Raw genomic sequence first — 10,221 nt, forward strand, 5'->3', positions numbered from 1 at the left:
AAAATTCTGCCATAGATTTCGATATTTGATTTATTATCATATCGTAAATTCTTTACTTTTTATTGCTGCGACAGAAAATCCAAAAAAAAAAACCAAAACAAGAAGAAGAACAAGAAGAAAATTTAAGATTCTCAACGATTTTTTCCCAGTTCTTAATCCGGCGCCTCTTATCATACTACTCTCTCTCTCCTTCTCTCTTCATATGTGTTTGATTTTCCTTGACAATACGTTTACTTCCTCACTTAGCACTTTACAGAGACAAAGACAGAGAAAAAGACTAAGACTGAGACAGAGACTGGGCGAGAAGATGGACAGTTTCTTCAAAGAGGGGTTTGGGGCTAGTTTAGTCCAAATAAAATGTTATTTGTTTTGGATTTGTTATTGGTTGTTGTTGGTCTTTCGTTCGGTTTCGCTTTGTTTTATGTATCCAAAACCAAATTTTAATAATGTTAATTTGTAGCGTTTCATGGGATTTGAGATTTATGATGAGTTTTTTTCTGTTTCGCTGCAATTATATTTGGGGACAAGGTGTGGTTTGGTTAGGCTTTGGGTTTTGGGTTTTCGGTTTTGATTTTGGTTTCGGTTATCGGTTTTTCGGCTTGATTTAGTTCGGTTTGTTTTGACTTCTCAGTTTCTTTTGATATTGGTTTGCGTTGAAGCAAATAGGCGTTAATTGCTTTTGTTTTTTGGGCTAAATATATGGAAACCACAAAAATGAAGTAATAAGCAAATTTATATTTAAATTTTTTTTGGAATTAATCAGTGACTAGCAACTGAACAGTCATACAAATTTAGTCTTTAGGTAAAAAAAACAAAAATTAAATACAAGAAATTCACTTGAAAATAATGATGTTCTCGTTTTTTCAATGAAAATGACTTAACACTAACCCATTGACCCAATGGACAAGTTACACGGGGCCCATCTGAAGGGCAGGTGGCCCATACAGAGGGGTAATTATAACGCTAAATTCGCCAAGCCACGACCATTGTTGTTCTTGTTGTTGTTGTTGTTGTTGTGGCATCGAGACATCAACAAAAACAAAAACTAGACAAAAGCGAGCTTAAAGATATGCGCACTTAGATTAAACTTTGCCACACAGTACATAGACAATGGCAAGTCAAGCCAAGAACTCAAAGCATTATAATTATTTTCATAATAAACTTGACAGAATTATAGTTTTTAGCAATTAAATTTAGAAAAAAACAAAAACAAACGAAACACAAAAAAACTACCAACAATTATGTGAATACCCCCGCAAATACGACTGCATCTAAGACAAAAAAAAGAGAAAAAAAAAATTAAAATAAAAAATTAGAGAAAAAAGAACTACGAAAAATAGAATCGAAAATGTGCAAAGGCATTCAGCATTCAGCACTTTAGCATCAAGCATCAAGCATCAGGCATCATTTTCAAGGCCAAAGTTTAAAGAACATGTTTCGTGTGCTGTCAATAAATGACGATGATGAGTCGCCGGATCGCTAGCTGGATCGTTTGCTCTAAGGCACAGTACTAGACTGCTGGTTGCTGGTGGATATCTTCGCATAATTAATGACCAACTCTGAGCCAGGCGTAGTCAGTCAAACTCGCGCTTCATCTAACGCAAAAAAAAAAAAAAAAAATTAAGAAATTGTGTAGAAGGGGGCGGCTGGGTTGGGGCCAGAGAGGGGGAAAAACACACAGATTTCTATGTGTGATTGATAACCCACAAATGATGCAAACCTGATTTTACTGATTTTCGACTTGTTCGAGTTCGTGTTTATCTGTTATTTCTTTTGGCCCGCAGGAGTGCCTCATCTAGCCAATATCAATCAAATAACGAGTACAAGCAAAGCAGCAAAAAAAAAAAAACGAACAGACGCACTAAAAGATATTTAAAATCCAAACAAAAAACAAAAACAGAAACAAAATAATAATTTCCAAAATCTCAGACAGCAACAAGTGCATTTCGGTGGGAATTTTGTAGATGCAAACAATCGGTGTGGTCCTCGTTTTTGGTGGATTTGATTTTAATTAACAGCTTTTTGAACGGTGAAATTTCATTTGACTGCCCCGGGGGAAGGGCAAGAGGAAGGGGAAGGGTAGACTAAGGGGGATCTATTAACATATTCCTATTCACTTCTTCGATATTTCTTGTATATATAGCCGCAATAAATGCACAGTGAAAATTAACACGCTTTTCACAGTTCACGCTTTTCGGAAGCCCCATCGCCCTCTTCCCATCGGCCAGAGACTGACTTGGTTTGTTTTTTCTTAGGCATGGACAAAGTCATGGGATGGGGGACCCACCGCCGCGTTTGTCATATGAAAATATGCAAATTAATTTTTAAAGATTTCTTTAGACCCCTTCAAAAAAAAAAAAAAACACGTCACATTCACCTTTATATCTCATCTCATATCATCTCTCTGTTTGTCAAACTTATGATATTTTTTTACGGATGTTATAAACGTTTTTCCTTAGTTGGCTGCTTGTGTGTGAACAAATAATAATTGTCTTAAGTTAATGCATTAGGCCGCCCGGTGGACTGGAACGAAAGCCAACTATTTGCTTAATCTCATTTCAAGACTTATGTGAAAATGCCCGATAAAACTATGACGAACTATAACTAACCCACATTTTGTAGTTCCAAATGATCCCATTTATAATTCAGGTAAATAATGGCAAAATTGAGTTCAAGTGGAAATATTTAGTCATTGACTTATTTCAAGTAGTAAAGAAGACTTAGTTTTAAACATGATTTTAATGCCTGCATATGGAAATTTTAAAATGGTTAAAATAATAGATACTTTGAACAAATTTTAATTTCGAAAGTATTTAAGCAATTAATCAACATTTTGAACCCGCAAAAATTAATAGTTTTTGTAATTTCTATTTTATATTTAATCTGTTTATAGAGTACATAGAATAGACCTTAATAGCAGTTTCATTTCGACTTATTCTTTCTACTATAAATTATAAGATACAGTAGCTATGCGATTTCGGATAACAAAACATTCAATGGCTACACTGAGTATATTTGCTTTGTGAATACTTTATTCAAGCATATAATAACTCCTTTTTCTGCACAAACATTTTAAGGTTCTCCTTGCCATAAATTAACCAATTTATGCCTACAAATTTTCTCGGCTATTTGCAGTGAAAATTTATGGGATTTCTTTTGTATTTTCAGAGAGTTGCCTCGCTTTGAGTTTGACACATTTTTCACCGCAATTGCGAAATCCTTAAATTGGTTTTTGCTTCTAGATGTATTTATGGTTTAGTTAACGCCCCTGTTTTTCTGTTCCAGTCCCTGTCCTTGTCCTTGTCTCTGTTTCCGTCCCCGACTCCTATTCCTATGGCTGTGCCTGTCCTTGCCCTTGCTCATTGTTGCGAGCATTTGTCAAAAGTCAAAATATTTATTGAGTTCAACTGGTTATTCGGATTTGGTTTCGACTTTGGGCCCTACCCCTCGGCCAAGACCTCAGGCGAAGTGTGCCAAAACCGACAAAAAAAACCTAAGAAAACCAAAAAGGTGCAAAAAAATGGCGAAAAAATTATGTGAATTGTGTTGCCTGATAAATGGTATGAACGTTAAATTTTGTCGCTTTTCGGCTGATCTAGATAAATGCATTTGAATTTGCATGTTTTATTAAGAAATTTATTAACAAGACCGAGTTCAAGTCCAAGTCCAGCTTCAGATTCAGTCCCCGCTCCCCTTTTCCTCATATACTGTATGTTTTTTTTTGGTTTCGTTTCTTTTCTTTTTTTTTTTTGCATTGTCTCGTTATAAATTATGCACTTAAGTTGAGGGTGTTTTCATTATATTGTACGATATATTCATATGTATGTGAGGATAAAGTTCGAAGAGGGCTTTCGGGACAGTCTCTGGTTGTGTGTGTGTGTGTGTGTGTGCTTGTGGTGTCTGTTCTTCATTTTTCAACGCCTGGGTTGGTCCGAAGGGTCTCCTGCTCTCTCTCTCTCTCTCGTCCGCTCGCTTGATTCGAGAATTCAGATTCCTGGGTCCGTCCAGCAGTTGCCCCCGCTGTGCCAAGTGACAGTGACACTTGAGTAGATATTTTGCGGTTGATAAAATCAAGAGCAAACAAGGTTGACTTCGACGTGGACCTCGAGAACTCAGCGAGGTCCTTTCGCCGCCGATTTTTTTCGTTTTTTTCGTTTTTATTTCTGTGTGTTTTTCTTTCTGTATTTGTTTCTTTCTCTCTTTACTAATGGTGTGACAAATTTTAAACAAGTAATTTCTGCATGTTGTTTATGAGCATCGCTGAGATCAGTCTCAACGGGGGTGAGAGACAGTCACAGACACAGGCAGATGGAATTGGAATTGCAGTCCAAGTTGGAGTCCAGAGACGGAGTCACCGACGAAGAGTCCAGATCGAGTTGAGTTGCAGTTAAGTTTTGCGTTCATAATAAAATTTATGAGCAATCAAATATAAGGAATCGAGTGAGAGAATAATGTGAAATTCCATCGAATTTCTGACTTTGCTTCCCTACCCCCGTCAGTACGTCGATCCATCCGTCCGTCCGTTCAGTCAGGCATCATCACCTTTACTTCAGTTGAAATTTACTCTAGAAATATCTACGATTATTGAGATCTGTTTAAAAATCGATAACAACTCATCAACTTTATGAGCCATCGTGTTGCCATCGACATTTTGTTGCTGTTCATGAGATGCCTATGATGCCTATCGCTCCGACTATATAACGCTTCATTATAGTAAATCATAATTCTCATATATGTATTGTATAGCATATGGGTATGGGTATGGGTATGAGTCTGCCCTCTCTGCATGAGCCCCGTCACATTAAGCGACCACTAGAGTGGGCCGAGTGAGAGACCACACTCTAAACTATTGAAAGATATTGTTTAAACGGCGCTGGGCTGACAATGAAGTGTGTGGGCCAGGCCATGTTCGGTTTCGGGCGCCATCAACTTTTCTCTTTTTTGGACATAAATGCTGCAGTTTACTATATAATAGCTCTAAGCGGTAGGAAATTTGAAGCCAAAATCAAATATACCCAACAAGTTCATAGATACATCTTCTTACCAGTCTTCTTTTCAGGCATTAGAGATGACAAACTTCATGGGAATAAAATCAAATCATTGTCGATCGATCAAATAGTTCCGATCCAGTGGCTATAATATGACAATAGTATATGAGAAATCTCTATAGTTTGGCGTAGAGTGTTTTCCAATTTAAAAATCACTATAAACAGTTTAATCTATATATAAGCTTGAAAAATATTTTATACTTGTCTATATTCATTTTGGCCAATATCTTCTCACGCTCTCATCACTAAATGAACACGACGAAACCTAATAGAAAGAAAACAGATTCCTATCAGTTTAAGATTCTCGCGTCAGCTTTTCAGTCTCGACATCAAGTTGATATGCAGTGTTCCATCTTTTAGCCATTGAGCCGGGGTTACTTTACCTTACCACCAAAGTCTGTCTCTCCCTCTCTCTCTCTCATTCTCTTACCACCAAAGTTGTCTCATTTTCATGAATTTTCGTTTTCGTTTCGTTTCGTTTGCGTCTTGTGTCGGGACATTGACGACTTTGTTGATAATTTTGATTTTATTATGTTAATAAAATGTTATGGTTTAAAATGTTCAAAACATTCACAGTCGACTGTCAGTTGGAGACACGAGACGTAGAGCTGCATCCAACCGGCGCTTCAGCTCCAACTCCAACTCCACCTCATCCTCATCTCGTCAGCGAGTCATCTCTCGCAGCTGGTGCAGCTGGTGCCTTGTCCGCTTATGTCGTCTGTGCATCATAACTCATTAGTGACAAAATCTCCACCACAGTTTCTTCGTTCATTTGACTTCAAATGTCTGTATGTGTGTCTGTGTGTGTGTATCTGTGTGGGTTTACCTGATTTCGATAATTGTCATGTTCTCTGTTCTCAGCTCTGTTAATTGGATTAAATATCCCCCCAAACGATCTACACAAACAATTTTCGCAGTAGCCTCAGACACAGAAATCTTGCCTAAATGGACACGAAATATGCACATTGATTTGAATCGATCGTTACTGTTCTCATTCTCAGTCTCATTTTCTTTCTGTTTCTGTTTCATTATCGTTTTTATTTTTCGTTTATATATTTTTTTGGGTTTTTTTCTGTTGTTGTTATTTTATTGCCTGTATTCAACTTGGAACGTCATCTGGCGCTGTGTTCGCTGTCATGTTAATAACATTCGTAATATGCGTTTTAATTAGTCTCTCTCTCTGTGTCTCTTTGCTCGATTTGTGGGGGGTCTCCTTCTGGTTTGGAGTCTCTGATTAATGCATACATTTTTGGGGTTGAGGTTGAGATTGTGTGTGGTGTGTGGTGTTTGGGTATTGGAATGGTAACTAAATGCTTGTTGGATTTTCCAACGGTTTTTTTTCCGAAAGTGATCCGAATTGAGGTAATCAAATTGCAAGTAAATGTTGCAATAGATGGACTTGAATTCATATTCATATATTATATGTTTTGCCATTCACCCACATGCTGGGAACATTTTAATTGAAAGCACTGCAAAGAATTTCCAACCAATATTTTTTTTTTTTTTTGTGGGTACATTATGGTATTTACTTAAATCTCGATTTATCTGTGCTTTGCCTTACCAACAAAAAACAAAAAAAAAATGTAAGAAACACAAAACCCACCTTATCCGCCTACTTTAGTAAACTTCGACTTCGAACTCTGCTCCACAAAAACGAAGAAAAAAAGAAAACAACAACAACAGCAAAAAAGGAGAACTGTGCAAACTGAAGCCTAAACTTAAACATAATGCAATTACTTAAAACTGTACCATGGCCTGGCGCACACTGTTTAAACAGAACACGCCCCCAAACCAGACGGCGGTTACAGCAAAAGGTCGGTCGATCCATCGGGCTTGATCTCCGTTTCGGTCTCCGTCTCAGTTACCGTCTTGGCCTCCATTTGGGTCTTTGGTTCACGTCTCTTCTCGCTCAACACCGAGGCTACAAAAATCTCTCTCTTAATATAGATCATCTTGCGGCGCTGAGAAGCCGATCGATCAAGGATGGATTCAAGACGAGGTAGAGGAAAGCCGCCGAACGTCGAAACAGAGAAAGAGAAAGAGAGAGAGAGAGAGACAGAGAGATGAAAATGGGCATGAGTACAAATAAAAAAAAAAAAACAGAGACCCATGTGAAATCCATGAATTGCGGCAAAAAGTCCAAAATTAAGTGTATTTTGATGCAATAAAAACAACAACAAATCGAACAGTTGGAGTGTAAAAGACGAAGAAGAAGGGCAAATCAAGAGAATTGAAAAACGACCAGTGAATGCTCTACTTTTTGAAATGCAGAATCCGCTAACCATCCCAGACACAGAGTTTTTTTTCCCCTATATCATTTAACTATTGACTATCAATAAAATTTCTAAATGATGAAAAGTCTTTCCACAAAAGTCCATCTCAGACTGAAAGGTTTTATCTCGTTATCCTTTAAATCTTTAAAGACTATCGACGAAATTGCTCAAGCAGCATCTAAGACATTTCAAAACAATTTTTACTAAATAATTGTTTCTATATAACAAGGTGGACTGACTTCATATAACTACCCAATCAATACACTTTTCGAAATGAATGCTTCGCTTTGCACTCGAGCCAAAAAAAAAAAACAAAAAAACAAACCAAAAGTGGGTGGAATAATGGGCGGCTATGCGAATTTACTCAGTGCATGATTATAGCGTAGATTACAAAAATAAAAAATAAACCACAAGAGAGACCACAATAACAGCATACTGTTGGGTCGCCTTGCGAGTTGGACAAGAGATTTTGGAGCTCAAGTCGCTGGAGCCCAGAGGTCGTCGTCGCCGGCTACATGAGAGATCTGCACTGCACCGATGATGATGATGATGACGACGACGACGATGCGCGGCCGTGTTCCTCTCATATGCTAAGAGAATTATAACACAATCCAATGAGTCGGCCAGAGCCTTATAATTGCTTTGTAACCTTTTGGGAATGCAAGCGCACGCACCCCCCCCCCCAAAAAAAAAAAAACAAATCCAAGCAGTGCAAGCCCAAAAGAAACCAAAGTACAGCAAAACTTTTTGTAGTACAAATTAATTGCTGCTTTACACGCGTCTACTGACTACAACCAGCGAAATCATTCATCTAAACAAAACAAAAAGGAAAAAGCTTACAGAAAAAAACATGCAAGTACAATATAGCTTTGTACACTGAGAGAAAACCACTAAGTTAACTAAATACTTACTATCTATGTAGGTCTTGAATTAGCACTTAAAGACGACTAAAAGAAAACATGTGTAGAAATTTATGTCTTATCATATTTCATATTTCACTCATCAAAGTTAAAATCGAATATTAACATTAAAGCCCCAAAAAACAATTCTCTAAGTAGTTAATTGTTAGTAAAGAAAAGTTTCTTAAGAAAATAATTCATAAAATTTAAGCGTTTGACTTTTAATGGAATTATCCTATTGAATCTCAATCTTTATGGCTGTTTAGTTGAAGGAAATCACAAATAAATTTCGTTCAGTGTGCTTTACTATTACAATTTGGCCACAGCCAAGCTGCAGCTCTCTATGCCAGGTTTAGAGCAGCTTGGAGTTGCGTCTGTCTGATCAAGACATTATCGATATGTTTTTACTTAGTCGTAGTCGCCGTCGCCGTCGCAGTCCATATCGACCCCAACCAGGAGGCCTCTCCCTGGAGAGAAATCCAATTAGCTGCGCTTGTGGCATACACAGAGGAGAAATGTGTGTGTGTGTGTGTGTGTGTGCTAAGATCCATAGACATGCAAAAGGATCTCCTAGACCAGAGCAGACCAGGCCGGGCCAGATGAGACCATACCAGGCCATGCTGGAGGCAGGACAGAAATCCAAACTTTAAAATTCAATTGTTGGATCTGCGGCTAGCCCCAAAGAGATTAAATCGCAGCAGCAGCGGCGCGGCGGCGTTGGCGGCGGCGGAGGTGGAAGCTACAGCAACTAGGAAGAAAAGCAAAAATACCGCCATAGACTAGAATCGAGCAGAGGAGAGCTGATCCAGAGAGTGGAAAAGAGAGTGTGGCATGGAGTTGGAGTATCGAGTGCCGAGGCGCAAAATTATAATTGCAAATTTGCAAACTACAAGCAAGGAGTTCAGTTCTCTTCTTTGCTGGCTGCCAGTGAGAGTGTGGCGGCATGATAAGCCGCAAAAGTCAAAGCTGATAGGCGCATTTGGAGGCTCATTGGAGGCGCATTGGAGGATAGACCACAGCACTTCGGGGCAAATGTATGGATACCGCTGGGTGACATTAATGCCGCCGCTTTGCATTCATTTTCCAACTATAATGAGCAGAATTAAGTTAGAGCTAAAGGGTTTAAAGGTTAAACTCAGAAGAATTGGAGCAAGTAAACAACAAAATAAATCCATTCGATCCATTAACTAGATACTTATTGCATACTTTTTGGTAACATAACTCCAAGCCCTCGTACAATAGATATACTTTCTTGAGCTGAAATGGAATGAAAATCGATTTTCTATGGTTTTGTCCCTTTTCTCTCAATACCAAGCGCAACAACAATTCCGCTTGCCAAATGAGCATAATCATTTCGTTCACATCTATTCCGAGCAATGGCAGAAACAACAACAACAACAACAACAACAAAAAAGAAGGTAAAACGACAAAAATAACTCAACGACATCTATCAACGACAAAATAGAGCGCTCGATTCCTTGCTCTTCTTCGTATGCAAATTGGCTTGGCCAACAATATCCAACTCAGTTGACCCCCACCACCCCGACTCCCACCCCCTTTTCCCACCCCACTTCAACTCCAGCCCACAAAATGCCCCATCATGTGTTGACTTAAGTGCCACACAATTTACTACACTTTTGGCATGACAAACGCATGGCGGCTTTAGCAGAAGCGAACGCATTCGCATTGAGGTAGCTGGCTGGCAGGCAGGCTAACAAGATCATGGGAAACGAATGGGAATCTTGTAAAGAATTGCAGCAATTTTCTTCTTGTTAAGCAAAACGTCAACGTAACCAAAAGAAACAACGAGAGACGAAAACAAAAAACCCAAGAAAAACCGCCCGCAATTGTCTCTCGGGGGCTTCTCTTAGACAAGACAAGACACATTTCGATCACTGTCAGGGGGCCCAGCAGCAGTAGCAGCAGCACCACCGCCACCACCACCAAAAGATGGTGGAGGCATTTTGTGGAGGGCCCTCCGCATGTTGTTGTTGCTGTTGC

Source organism: Drosophila willistoni (genome assembly GCF_018902025.1).
Source record: "Drosophila willistoni isolate 14030-0811.24 chromosome XR unlocalized genomic scaffold, UCI_dwil_1.1 Seg143, whole genome shotgun sequence".
Classification (NCBI taxonomy): Eukaryota; Metazoa; Arthropoda; class Insecta; order Diptera; family Drosophilidae; genus Drosophila; species Drosophila willistoni.